At 40.1% G+C, this 14,167-nt stretch overlaps 1 protein-coding gene across 4 annotated transcripts in view; it reads left to right on the top strand.

The window, feature by feature from the left end:
- DOCK10 (dedicator of cytokinesis 10) overlaps nt 1-14,167 on the top strand; it is a 201,307-nt gene that overhangs the window by 552 nt on the left and 186,588 nt on the right. The window lies entirely within an intron of this gene.

Raw genomic sequence — 14,167 nt, forward strand, 5'->3', positions numbered from 1 at the left:
AGCATTAGAACCATAATATTGTTTTTAAAGTATCTTATTTCACACTCTGAATTCCAAAGAGCCAGCTCAGAAATTGTGCACTAAGTCTGTTCATCATAGGAAACTTTGCCTCAACCAGGATGCAGACAGAATGTATAGCAAGGTGTATGCAAATTACTTTCCATAGGTCCTGCAACAGGCTGTTTGTATGATAAAAATCCTTTGCTGATTTTTTAGTTCCAAACTCTGAGCTACCCTTAAATGAAAAAATAAAATTTGTTAGCTAGCTAGTGAGTTTCTTGGTTCTGTATCTCCTTGTTTTGAAAGATTATCAGCCTTTAAATGAGTGTTGTTTGCTTTCTAAATTAGACATTTATTTTTAACTTAAGCTGTGATTGAAATAAAACAAGCACTGCAGGTCATTTATTAGGATTCTGTTTGATCAATCAATGTGTGACAGAGCATTTCCTTATTTAAAGCATTGTTTGAGATGAAGAATATATGAACTACTTCGTTACTGCAGTTCCTCTCTGGATATAGACACTGTTATAATTTTCAGAATTTTGAAAGGTTTGGATCTAAGTGCTGAGTTATAATCACTTGTCGTCTCTTATATAACAATTTGATATTGTATTACCATTATGTAGTAATCATATTAGAAAACCACTGCAGTCATTATTATAGACAGTACATCAGAGCCATCATGTACATCATTTGAATGATACAAAGAGACTCCTCACTAAAGCACATTATAAAGAAGTCCAGAGTGTGTTCACTGATCCCTTACCTTATCATTATGCATGTTGATTTGTATATAAGTGGGCACTGGGAACAATAGGTAATTTATACCTATTGTGAGATGAACAGAGCGTTAGAAATACTGTGTTGCAGTCATGGTAACTATGGTAAGACACATTGGGTCAGATCCTAGTAATGCCAGCTTACAGCGGCTGAAGATCTGGCCCAGTATTCATGGTGTTGATAACTTGTCATGGCAACAAAAGGGACTCTTTTCATCACTGTAGCTCTGATATCTTAAATCTGTTGTTTTAAACTCTGGTTCCCATATAATGCACAGTTTATTCCTTCAGTTAAAAGTTAAATAACTTCCCAAAGAGAAATTTAAAAATAATTGTGTCTCTGACACTAGTAGTTACTAGGATTGCATAGAATATGCTGTGACAAGGGACCTAAAGAAAGTGCAGTGTGAGAAAGTACTGACCATCCCATTTAATCTGTTATAATGCTTAGAGTAAAAGCATAGAGTCTTGTTTCAGTTCAGATTGGAGCTGATGTGCAATGCATTTTGGTAGCCCTGTCACAGTCCCAAATTACATATAATCTGGGCTGCATCACCCCCGCACCCCCCCGGGAGAGGGGGTTAAGAAAGAGGATCTCCCTGCAAAGATCCCCTTGCAGTGTTCCTCCCAGATCATATTGTCGGGGGGTGGGATTTACCCCCACATGGAATGAAATGTGGGGTCTACCCACAAACCTGAGGGATTCTTAGGAATCCATAGGAGGTCAGTGCCAACCAGAGGGCCCTCCGCCAGCAGCCCATGTCCATTCCCCACGGAGCTGTGCTTCCAGGGATTCCTTCTGATCTCAAACGGATTTCCGTATTACAAAAGTGGCCCTGCAAAACAGGTACTTGAGACATAACTTCTCATGGGCCAGATCAGTTAGCGTGTGTTACTTGGGCCCCACCTTCACCCAACGTGAGGCCACTCACTTTTATCAACAGCCCACTCAGTGTCCCCCCCACCCCCTGTGCAGATCTGTATCCCACAGAAATCCCCGATAAGGCATCTTAGTAAATTGAGGGGAGGACATTGTTGATCCCCACTTCCTTGTGGGAGAGGGGAGATTTGGGTGCAAAGTCTAGCTCTCCTTTTGGGCTGGTTTAGGTTTAGACTAGATTGAGAGTGTTGCCCACCAAAAAAGCTATGGAGCAGTAACAGGCTAAAATAAATGGTCTTTCCCTTGTGCATGTTTTTTCTGTTTCCCCAGATCTGAGGGATTATTTCATTCTACCATTAAAAGCAGTTAGTTACCATTTAAGTTAAATAGGATTGCACCTGAAATAAATTGCTATCAAGCTTTGCAGTTAAACTCTGTAATGATATGGAGCATGAGTAACTTCAAAAGAAAGAGCTGCTTTAGAATTCTTAGACATGGCAATAATATACAGTACTGTTTTTAGTAGATTTCATATGTTCGTTGAAAGGGCAGCATGAGAAAGAAGAATGATTGAAGGCTGCTTAATCCTAGTAAAATGTATGTATGAGCCTAACAGAATCTTGCTTGGTCTGTGACAGATCAGTGAAGTTTTATATATGGATAATGTGCTAGAGACTGTTACACGGACATGCAATAGAGCATTTGCATCCAACTAACGTTGGTCACGTTACAATGATTTCAGGAGCTAAAGTGATCGTGTCTGGTTTATTATGACGTTTTCATATTTGAAGGTACTAAGGGATTTGGATGCCCAAGGAATGCAGGATCAGGTCCTAAAAATACGACATACACCAAAAATAATTACATTTTGTGGCCGGATCCTCAGCTGTTGTAATCCAGTATTTCAGTGGAGCTGTCAGCTGAAGATCTGGTCCTGTGTCTCCAGGCACTTAGTCCATCTTTCACGGGAGAGTGAGTCCCATTTAACCTTTGTGCTTGTTGCACTGGAAATAGATGATAGGATAAGAATTTATTTCAGTATTAAGGTATTCAGAGAAGATTGTATTTTTTAAAGTATCTTCTATATGGAATAACTGCTCCAAGCATCCCTCTTGCTTCATACCTTGTGGAATTGTTTTCTCAAGCCTATTTATTACATGGACCAGAAGTGAAATTTGTAAGTCACATGATCTAGATTAGAGAGCACTCTCTGAAGCACTGAATACAGCAATTTACCCCCAAAGTACTTCTAACAACTGGGCACCTGTACTTTATGTTCTACAGTTTTATAAATTAGCTTACACTTGCATCCCTCTCCATTCATCAACACAAACATTCTAATGTGGTTGTGGTTATCTCAGGAATTGTGCTTTACCACATCACATTCAGTAGGGTCAAGGATTCAGGGAGATGCAGGAGGATTTGGTTCCCCATTTTAATATGATTTCAGCCATTTGGCAAATGTAGGTGAAAGGAAAAAAGAGAGAGGAAGAGAAAAAGAAGGCAGAAAAATGAAAGAGAACCTCTCTTTATGAAGTTCATTTATTGCACATCAACTGACAAGGTCCTCTCGGTTCCTCAGCTCATGATGACTTTCACTTGAACATTTGATTCTTATTTATTATTTGTATTATGGTAACACCTAGAGCCTAGCTCCAACAGTGCTAGGCACTGCACCCACATAAAAACATGGTCTGTGCCTCAAAGGGCATACATTTTCAGTATAAGATGAGAGACAGCAGGATACAGCAAGCAGACAAGGGAAACACAAGGTAACAGTGAGATAATTGTAAGTGTAATGGTCTGTGACCACTGTTTACCAACTGCCTAGTCATTGACATGAGCTTTATCACATTCACAGCAGAGGATTCTAGCATTCTAGTCATTACAGAAGACCAGTCTGATGTCTTTGTTGGCTGATTTTTTCAATTTATATTAGTCTGAAATCCTGATTAGATGGATTATTAATCATTGTCTTAGATGTATCCCTAAAGGTACTTATATCTGGGAAATGGTATAAATGAGACAAGAAAAACAGAAAGAACTGCCTGATGGCTGAGGATATAACCTTGTCTCTGAACCTGAACAGAATCCTGGAGCCACAGGAAATGAGCATCCAGTGACCACTCAGGAGTTGTATGAATTGATTCAGTGTGATCAGTGGCTCAGCACTTAGAAGTCCATCACATTAATTCATACATCTTAGGAGGATATCCCATTGATGACCTCACTCCAATTCACTATGAAATCAACAATGTGCTTGTGTGGGTGTGAGCTTAAAAAAATCAGCACAGAATATAAACAATCATAAACAGTATGTGTGTAAGGGGAAAAACAAAAAAAGAAGAGACTCAAGCAAAGGAAAAAGTACTAAAAAGGAATGAATACCTCTCTGTATGTAGATTTTATTTAGAACTATGCAAATCAGTTGGTAGGTAAAGTGTTTAGAAAGGGAGGGGTAACATTTGGGGAGAAATTTTGCTTCGAAAGCACATGACTGAAAAGACCTTGAATTTTGCCTCCTGGATTGCTCTTTGTCTTTTCTGATGATACATGCTGTTGTATTTGTGACAGCTGATGGAATAAGAACAAAGGTTGATATTTGTTGAGGATACAATGGTTTTTCTCAATGTCCAGTTATACCCAAGCCAATAAGCTTTGTACTTTTATCAACATACTATGACTTGAACTCAGCAATAGCAAAATAATCATACTTAACTCCTGAATAGCATTTTTCATCCCTTGATCTCAATGCACTTTGAAAAGCAAGGGAAGTATCATTATTCCCCTTTGTATACATGGACAAACAGAGAGGTTTGAAGTGACTTTCCCAAGTATGCAGTATGGGTCAGTGGCAGATACAGGTCAGATTCGGCTCTCTGTTACACAGGTGACAATCTGGAGAAAGTCTGTTGGGACAGATTCTCATCTCACTTGCATTGATGTAAATCGGAAGTAACTCCATGGATGTCAGTGGAACTGTATATCTATAAAACCAGTGAGAGTGAGATGAGAGTCAGGCCCAGTATGTTTTCACAGGGTCTGGAGACAGAGCCTTGTTGTGTGTCTGAAATGTAACTCGACAAAAGTGTTCTTCAGGTTCTGTTGCATAATACTTATTAATTTACATGTAAATTTTAATCTGTGGTGCACTTATCATTGCATCATATGTAGGCATTTACTTAATTAAAACCAATATAGTATCTGTACACCCTATAATAATTACCATCAATAGGTGCCCATCCCTACACATAATTTCAAGATCTCCCAACCATAATTCAGTATTAGCAAACCCTTGGCCAAATAGAGGAGACTAGCACATTGTTCTGAAGGTCAGTAATCTAGGTTCTACTGGATGCCAACTCCGTGTGACAGAAAAGCTGTCTCTTAATTAGCCAAATTCTCTAGGGCTTGAGAGATCAAAATCAACAGTGCAAATAAAATATATATTATTTTTCCTTTTAGGGGTAAACTTTCATGTTTATCTTGATTTGTGAACACATTTGACATTTTCCTTTATGCTTTAGGTATAGGCAGGGCTTAAATTCAGCTGGAGTCCTCCAGAGTAGAGCTTCAGTAAATATTTTCAAACCCATGAGAGACCCAGCATGCCTCATGGGGAAGAAGCCCCAAGCCTTAGGGCTCTAGAAAATATTCTGTGAGAATTTAATCCATGGATATAGGGCCTTATCATACTCCCATTGCATACAATGGGAATTTTGCCATGGACTTGAGGAGGAAGCAGGCCTTTACTTTATATAAATTGTTGGCAAAAGAGTTTGGGAGTAGGGGAAGTAATGTAAATGATACATACAATGCATTTGTCCCATGAAAAGTTACTCTCCAACAGTACTATTGTGGGATTCCTTGATTATTGCTTTTCAGAGACTTTTTTCATGTAACAAATGATCTACACGCTCAGTGATGACTTCTCAACCTACTGAGTTCAGTAGGCTTGCACAGTTGTAATTGGTTGGAACTTAACAAACAATTCTGTTGATGGTGGATGAGAAGGTATAGAATCCATCTCACTCAGTTTGAGCTGGGTTGGGTATGCTGTGTTAAAAGAAGTAAACTTCTTTTGCCAGTGTAGTCAGTAAGAATTGTTGAACAAGTGCAGGGAGTAGTAAGAAGTAAGTAAGTAACTAACTCAGTAAGAAGTAGCCATTTTTACATAGTCACTTTTCAAAGTAAGGTGCATTTTCATTCTCCACAGCACTGTAATTCTGCTTAAAGGGTGCATATTGTCTGAAAAGTGACTGTTCACTCAGTTCTGAGCAGATCTTCTCCTTTGGATATCACTAATTATACCTCTGATAACTTCAGTGACACATTTATTTATTTATTTATTTTCTCCTTCTGTTAGACCTGCACAGACAGTTCTAATACAACAGAATGAACTGGATTTTATTCTGGCTTGCACACTTATGGAATTGTTAACTGAATTCTGGTGGTGGAATATTAAATGTGTGTGTTCAGAAAGCTAGAGTTGAATAAGCAAAGCATCCTCCCACAGGGCAAAGAAGAGCCTGTCTCTTGTTTGTGAGAGGTAACTTATCTATTATTAAGCAATATGCAGTTGTACAATGGAGGCAGAAATTAAGGGAACAGAGAAAAGTCTGTGGCAGTATCAGCCTGCAAAAGCAACAGTGTTTAACTAAGGGTGCTGTGCTTAAGCAATTTGTAATAGTATAATATGTTGCATATATATGGTAATTCACAGGTCTGAAATGCTCTTCAATAAATAATTTTAAATAATTTGTTCTCCATAATGTCCCTGTAAGATAAGATTGTTTGTTCTATTACCCCAATTTTACAAATGGGGAAATTGAGACAAAGTAAAGTGACTTGTGCAAGGCTACGCAGCAAGAAGGTTGTAGAGATGGGAACAAAAGTCAGGATTTCCTGACTTTGATCATTTGTAGCCACATATTTCTCTGTTCTTCCCAGAGCCTCACATTGTGAACACATTTATACACAAATATGTTCACATGCGTGTTTGAGCTACTTATTTGGACCACCGTCTCTGATTCCTTGTCAACAATTCTGTCTGACTCTAGTTCCAATAAGCTATAAAAGAGATTGAATTCTCTAGTTGCTCTTCAGATTCATCTCTTGATTTGCCAGTCCATGAGTTCATGTCTTCTGAGGCTGCAAAGCTACACAAGTGCATGTAGAGAGAATGGATGCAAGGAAGGAGATTCCCATGGAGGATGTCCTGGACCCTTGGACTTGGGGGAATGAGTACTCTTTAGGGTGGGACCTCTTTTGACCCTGACATGTTACTTCACATAGGACCCACCCAAACGAAACTACCCAAGAAGGCAATTCCTGCATTGATGATTGTTCTCTCTCTTGTTCGTATAACAATTTCATGTAAACCAGTGGGCCGATATTCCCTGAGAACCAAGTATGGGTAGAATTTCTTTTCTCGCAGTAAAGAGGTAGATATAGATGTAAATGTTAAGACAGAGACACACTAGTCAGAAATAATCACAAATATTTTTCCTGCAGTCTCTAATATTCCCAAATCTCCATAATAATAAATTAAAGAATCCATCTTTTCTTGGTGCAAAGAGGCAGAATCATTGGCTTCAGCAGATGGACCCAGATTTACACTTCAGTAGATAAAGCAGTGACCCTAAGATCAATAGATAGAATCTGAACTCAGGAGTTCTACAATGTGAAATTGACTATGTTGTATATCTTCCTAGATTCAAAAGTCTGTGCTAGTGCATTATTTTACCCTATTGTACCATGGAGATTCTGTTGTTTCCTATTAAATATATACCATTACCATTGTTAATACATCGTTAGCAGTATGGCTTAAAGATTTTAAGTGAAGCAATGTTTTGCTGGTAGTCTATTTTTTGCCAAAACAAAGCCATTTCACCCTTCTCCTGTTAGACCAAAACCAAACCAAAATCTGAGTTTCAACTTATCGCTTGATGGCTTTTATTTTGTGGCTAATGTACTCCCTTGCCTCCTCAATCTCTTTTCCGAGAAATCTATTGGCAAATTTTACTTCCAGGGGTAAGTACTAAGAGTAAAACTCAGCCTAACAGCAGCCTGCAGTAAACAAGTCCAGCTTTTAGAAAAGTCTCTGGGCCAAAGTGACAAACTAGTATAACTTAATTTGAACTGATTTGACACTCTATGCAAAATGAGTGTAACTGGATGGCATTCAGGTACCAAACTGATGGGTGTGTTCTACAAACCTAGGCAAGTGAATATTTTACAAGCCAAGAGGGTGCAGCAGGAAAAGCAACTGACAAAGAGGATGTAAAGTAGAGAAGCACTTCCCCCACCATCGCCTCTGCCCAGATTTAATTTACTCCCTGTACCATCAGAGCTCCCAGTCTCCATTTCTATTCACTAAAAAAGCCTGAAGTTGATTCAAATAGAATGCAAAGTAAATGTATGTTGTTCTGCACACCCTCAGAATGCCATAGCAGTGCCAGTTTGACTACTTTGCCATTAACATTCACATCCATTTCCTGACCAATGTACTGTATGCCCAATACATATCTTACACCAGCATTTATACCACTGCTTGACTTTGGCTCAATTTTTTATCTTGTTTCTACCAATGTAAATGCAGACTAGCTTGAGTAGAGTTCTGCTGGATTTAAATGGATATAAATGACTCTGTCCCAAAGTCTCTGGTTGCACACATGGGTGTGTTGACTTAACCTGGAAACAAGTAAGCACTGTAAGAGATCTAATGCATGAGCACTGTAAAGAGAAATGAACTATCTGAAAAAGCCAGCCATTGGCGGGGAAGGGGTGGGGAAAAGAGAGAGAGACAGAAAGAGATCAAGAGGCAAAGGAGAGCTGATTGAGGAGAAAGAGGGAAGTCAAGTGTAAAATACTTTTTTCTTCTCATCTCAAATAAAACTGGTATGTTGCTGTTAAAATATATATTTGTAAAATTTACTTTTTAATCACTGGCTCTCATTAATTTGTCTTGATGCAGCAAGATGTTCCAATCAATGACATGGCTTTTTTTCTTCTTTTTCTACCTGGAAGATGCTTGGGGCTTTTTTTTTTTTTTTTTTAAAGGCCTATTCTTCCCTTCTTTCCACCCCTCGCCCTCCCCCAGAAAAAAGCCTTGATTGCTGGATAAATATTTATCCAGCTCACTCTTGGTTAGGTTAGAAAACTGAAGGAAGGGAGTGTGCCAAAGCTGTTCCTGCTGTTCCAGGTTCAGATACAGTTTTTCTTCATCATCAAGCAATCGCAACTCACAGGGCTTTATTCTGGTCTCTGCTATACCCATGTAAATCCAGAATAGCTCCATCAAAGTCACCAGTGTGGCTTATTTCAGAATCTGGCCCCATGCAAATGGCCACTGCTCTTGGAAGACTGGTAGGTTAATCAACAAACAATTACTCTCCCAATTTTCTAGCTGACCCCCATCAAATGAATGGCTTCTAATGCCTGTAGAAGTTGCACCTTATTAAGTACCCTTCGTAGCAGCCATAATTTTGGCTAGAGGAGTAGGGGAAAATGACAATGTCTCCTGCAGGAACCTTCCTCCCTGTCTTTGCACAACAACATCCTCTAAACAGTTCCAGGGTTCATTCTTATAAGAACGGAAAAAGGGTGGTTGGTGTGTGTGTGGGGGTGGGGGGTGGAGGGAATGGAAGAGGAGGTAGAGGGGTCAGATTTTGCTGTTGATCAAGTTTAGGTACTGAATGGCTGAGGGATAAAGTGGTGATTGGATATAGAGATTTTCACCTGTAGATCATTGGTTCAGATCTGACCTAGGCTGGGATACTCACTGAAAGGCATTAACTCTTGATGGCCACTGGTGTGTTATAGTAATGATAAGGTACATTTTGGGCCTGTTAACCTTGACTGTGTCCCTAATATGTGCTCCTAAAAACTGATTTGAAATCTTTTCTAACATTTTACGATTGTGATCTATTATTTAATCCAAAGCACATATTGACAATGATTAATTTGATTGTTTGTTTACTGTATATAGTGTTATACTAAACTAATATCCAATGAAAAATAACCATATTACAGCGTTTTCAGACTTGCTGATGTCTCCAGGATCACTCTGAAACAGTATAAAACATTTTTATAAAACATCTATTTTCTGTTTCCTCTTCCTTCTCTCTGTCTGCCATCTATCACACCCTATTTTTTTCCCATTACTTTTGGTATTTTCTTGAAAGTACAGAGCCAAATTCTGTTCTCAACTACACTGGTATAAATCTAGCCAAATTTACCCTGGGGCTAGGCTTTTGTAATACAGCAATGGTCTGGTCATAGGATTCTTATACATCTCAAGAATGGAACAATTAAAGGAGGTAGAATGGAAAATAGATGTGTTCCTACCTCAGACCAAAACACAGGGCCGCTATCATACAGAACGGTGCATATAATAATTTGAATAGTCTGCTTGACTGTATCAGGAGACTGTTTTGTACAGCACCTAGCACAATGGGATATTGATTCATGACTAGGACTCCTAGGCACTATGATAATACAAATAATAAGTAATAACCTCAGAGGTCAGCTATAAAACTAGCCTATTAGGAGTTGAAGATCATGCCGCTCACCGTTTTCCTTGGCTTTTCTGTAAGGTCTTGGGTTTGATCTATGACCTTGATGTCATCAGGATTTTTGTTTGGTCTAAAGGTAATGTACAGGGGAACACTTTTTTGGTACATATGAAGGAATTGTTTCATTTACAAGGATAAACTCAGTTAGTAGAAATAATTTTTAAAATGTAATTTGCTTGCTCAGGATATCCCCTTTGAGATGTTCCCCCTTAGTATATAATATCTGCAAACATGTTTCAGCAGTGTGTATAGCAGAGCTTGGGCCACATCTGCCCTTTGGTACACCCCATTGCAATTGGTTGTGTAGGAGTGACTAAGGGTGGAAATGAGCCCAGTAGCTCTAAGCTTTTGAAACTTAATGTAAGGGGACTGTTGTCCCCTTACTAACATTCAGTGGGAGTGTTTTAGTTTCTAGCTCCCAGTACTAAAGGGGGAAGGGTCAATGGGGAATCAGGACCCTGAGACTGACAGCCCCAGAAACAATGGGGAGAGGCCAATCCTCCAGGTCAGCGTGAATGACAGGGCGGGCAGGCTAATCAGGAGGCCAGGGAGGTCCTGTCTTCCGTGTGAGCTGGAATTGCCTGGGTCAGACAGAGTGGGGCCGAGCTAAGGAGAAAGTAGGGGCCCAAGCTAAGCTGGGGAGCAGAGCTGTGCCAGATACAGAGTGAGCAGACCCTGTCCTGGGAGCAGAGCTGCAGCCCCAAAGCCAGAGGCACAGCCCAGAGAGAGCAGACTTGCCCTGGGAGGAGAGCTGCAGCAACCAGAGCCAGAGGGGCCAGAAAGCAGGTCAGTGCTGGGAGCAGAGTCACAGAAGCAGCCTGCAGAGCAGACCTGTCCTGGGAGCAGAGCTATAGCAACCAGAGCCAGAGGGGCCAAAGCAGCAGCCCAAGGAGCTGGAGGCAGAGTAGCAGCAGCGCTGAGACAGAGTGGTGGAGCCTGAGCAGTCCAGAGGTGGATGCGGTGAGCAGCTGGGGAGAGCAAGGGGGGCCCTGGGCAGCGGGCCCAGCACAGGGAGACACCTCAGCCAAGAGGCTCTGCAGGCCAGGCTTGGATCGTAACCCCGACAGGGCGGGCATAACGCTGGGAAGAAGGGTCCTACCACTTAGAGCCTGAGAGCGTGTGGCCACCACCAAAGCAAGTGTCCAACCCACAGCATCCCTGCAGCACAGTCAGGGCCTGAGAAGAAGGCCTGGGACTTACAAGGAGCAGACTGTGATGTGCCCTGACATTCCAGAGACACTGTTTGTGATGTTCCCTGCCACAGAGCGGGGTGATGTGTTTCCTTTAATCTTTCCCATTTTCCCTTATTCTTTTTAAAATTAATTGTTGATTAAATAACTTGCATTTGCTTTAACTTGTATGTAATGGTCAGTGGGTCAGAGAAGTGCCCAGTGTAGAGAGAGTACCCCGGAGTGGGGACACCCTAGCCCCTGTCCTAGGTGACCACAGCAAGGTTGGGGATCGAGCCCCACAGGAATCCTGGGCCCAGCCTTGTTGGGGTTACGAGGACCCTGCCAGACAGGAGAGTGGAAGGGGAGCCCTCAAGGGCAGGGAGGCCTCTGGGTGAAGGAAGTGGGACCGAGGACTCAGATCCTTTTGCTAGCCCACTTCACCGGGGTAGTGCAGAAGCCAGAAAAGTTCCCCACAAGAGCGGGACTATTCCCCCACTTACATTAAGGACAGGTTCCTAAGTGAGGGATAACAACTAAGCTAACTCATCTCTCCTCCTCCTTTATTTCCAGTGCTGCCATGACCCCAGCTCTTTCCCTGGCTTTCACTCCACCCTTCAACATGCTTAAGGAGCTTTTGTTCATCCCCCTTGGGCACTCACAGCTCCCTAGAAACACCAGGCACCAACATAGAGCATCCAGTCCCCTGTTCTCCATTCATCTGCCAAGTGGCCTCTAAGCATGCATTTGCTCTGTAACCCTGCTACACTAGGGTTGCTGAAGCTACTCTCAGCCACCTACCACCAGCAGGTTCTCAGCATTAGGCCAGAGAGTAAAACAGGGTCCCCGAGGAAGTAAGGTGGACAAAGCATGAGCCTGGAGACAGGTTCTGCCAGGAGTGGTACTGCCTACCCTGACCTCAGAACCCTCACCTCTTCTCAGCACAACGTCTGCTATGGGCTTCCTCTCGTCTTTTGGAACTGGCCAGGTAAAAAGAGTAAAGTTCCTTGTAACTGGCCAATCCCTAAGAGTTAAAGACATAGAATACTACAGGAAATGTTCATTAAACACAATACATTTCAGCAAGCACTTTTTAAACTGAACATGAGCAGACAATAGGAAAGAATATTTCCTAGCAGAGCCAGTTCTGATATTCGCAAAAAGAAAAGGAGTACTTGTGGCACCTTAGAGACTTAACAAATTTGTTGGTCTCTAAGGTGCCACAAGTACTCCTTTTCTTTTTGCGAACACAGACTAACACGGCTGCTACTCTGAAACCTCAGTTCTGATATTGGCTTTGTTTGTTTGTGAAGTCTCTGCAGACTTTAATATTTACAAATGTATTTACTATTCACAATTGTTTGGCAGAACATATTTCAGCCTGTGGCTTGCAGGGTGGATTGATTTAAATCATGGCTATTTAATTCAGGAATTTAAATCATGATTTAAATCACCACATGGAAAGCCTTGATTTAAATCATCAATTTTAATTAACTTTTCCATTTGTACTTCAGTTATTTTCTAAAGAATGGTGCATTCTCATTGGTTGGCTATAACCATCACCATATGTAGATTTACAACTAAATAGAACCTTTACACTAGATTTGGTACATCTTTTTGCCACCAGTTTGGGTACACTATAACTACATACATTTATTTAAGCAATTAAATGGCTTATTATTTTCAGATTCTTATTACTTGTACATTTTTAGTATGTCAGAAAATGGTGAATGATATATTGCTTATTATTAGATAATTTGTATCAAGCTGCATTGGGATGATAACTGCATTAGAATGGCTAATTAAACACACAAAACAGCATATAAATTTTATTTTTAGTAAACAGAACAATCCTAAAATACAGTATATGACATATTGTGCCATATTTGTAAAGTTTGACCTCAAAAGTTATGTTTTTTTCTCTGATTCCTTCTTTATAGAGATAAACGGCCTTTAACTCAGAGTTTTTGATAAAGGCTCATGGATTCAGCGTACTTATTTTTAATTTAAATGCTTTAAGAGATTATAATAAGGTTAGGCCTTAACATATTTTGTATTGAATTCAGATTTCATTTTGAACAGGTTTATTTTTAAACTTAAATAGCAAAATAATAAAATCTGAGTTAAATAAAAAATCTGAGATTTTAAATTTTTTTAAAATAATTGATTTTTATCCAGCCTGATGGATTGTTGATGAACTGTTTGCTTTGCGTATGTCTTCAGCTCTTTATTGTTAACTCCTTGTATTGTGTGATTGTGTATTGTGTGCACCTAAATTGCATGGCTTTGTTTCCACTGACTGCATGACAGAACCTTTATTAATAAGGGCAAGGACTTGCGGTGTGACTAATGAATATAGCCATAACTTTGTGCAAACAGCCTTGAACATGGGTTTTCACATGTAGAACACTTATTCATCGAACACTGATACAAACAGAAAACAATCTGCAGGAATATTTGTGAGCAAGTGAACAAAAAATGGTGCACACAGTAAAACTGAAGAGTTATTTGTAAATAGTACAAATGGTTTGAGAAAGTGCTCAGTTCTAATCTTTATGCAGTAGATCATTATTCATATTAGAATTACTGTAGGACACACCAATTCATAGTATAAAGCTGATGTCTGAGCCATGTGTTAACATCCTTGCTTTTGTCAGTGTGAGTGATACTGTTCACATTTAGTGCAGTTTATTTTTAAATTTATGTATATTTTAAATGTTTGTTCATTAAACAAAAAAGACATGTTTTGACAAACAAACAAAA

The sequence above is a fragment of the Caretta caretta genome, chromosome 9, assembly GCF_965140235.1.
Source record: "Caretta caretta isolate rCarCar2 chromosome 9, rCarCar1.hap1, whole genome shotgun sequence".
Lineage (NCBI taxonomy): Eukaryota > Metazoa > Chordata > Testudines > Cheloniidae > Caretta > Caretta caretta.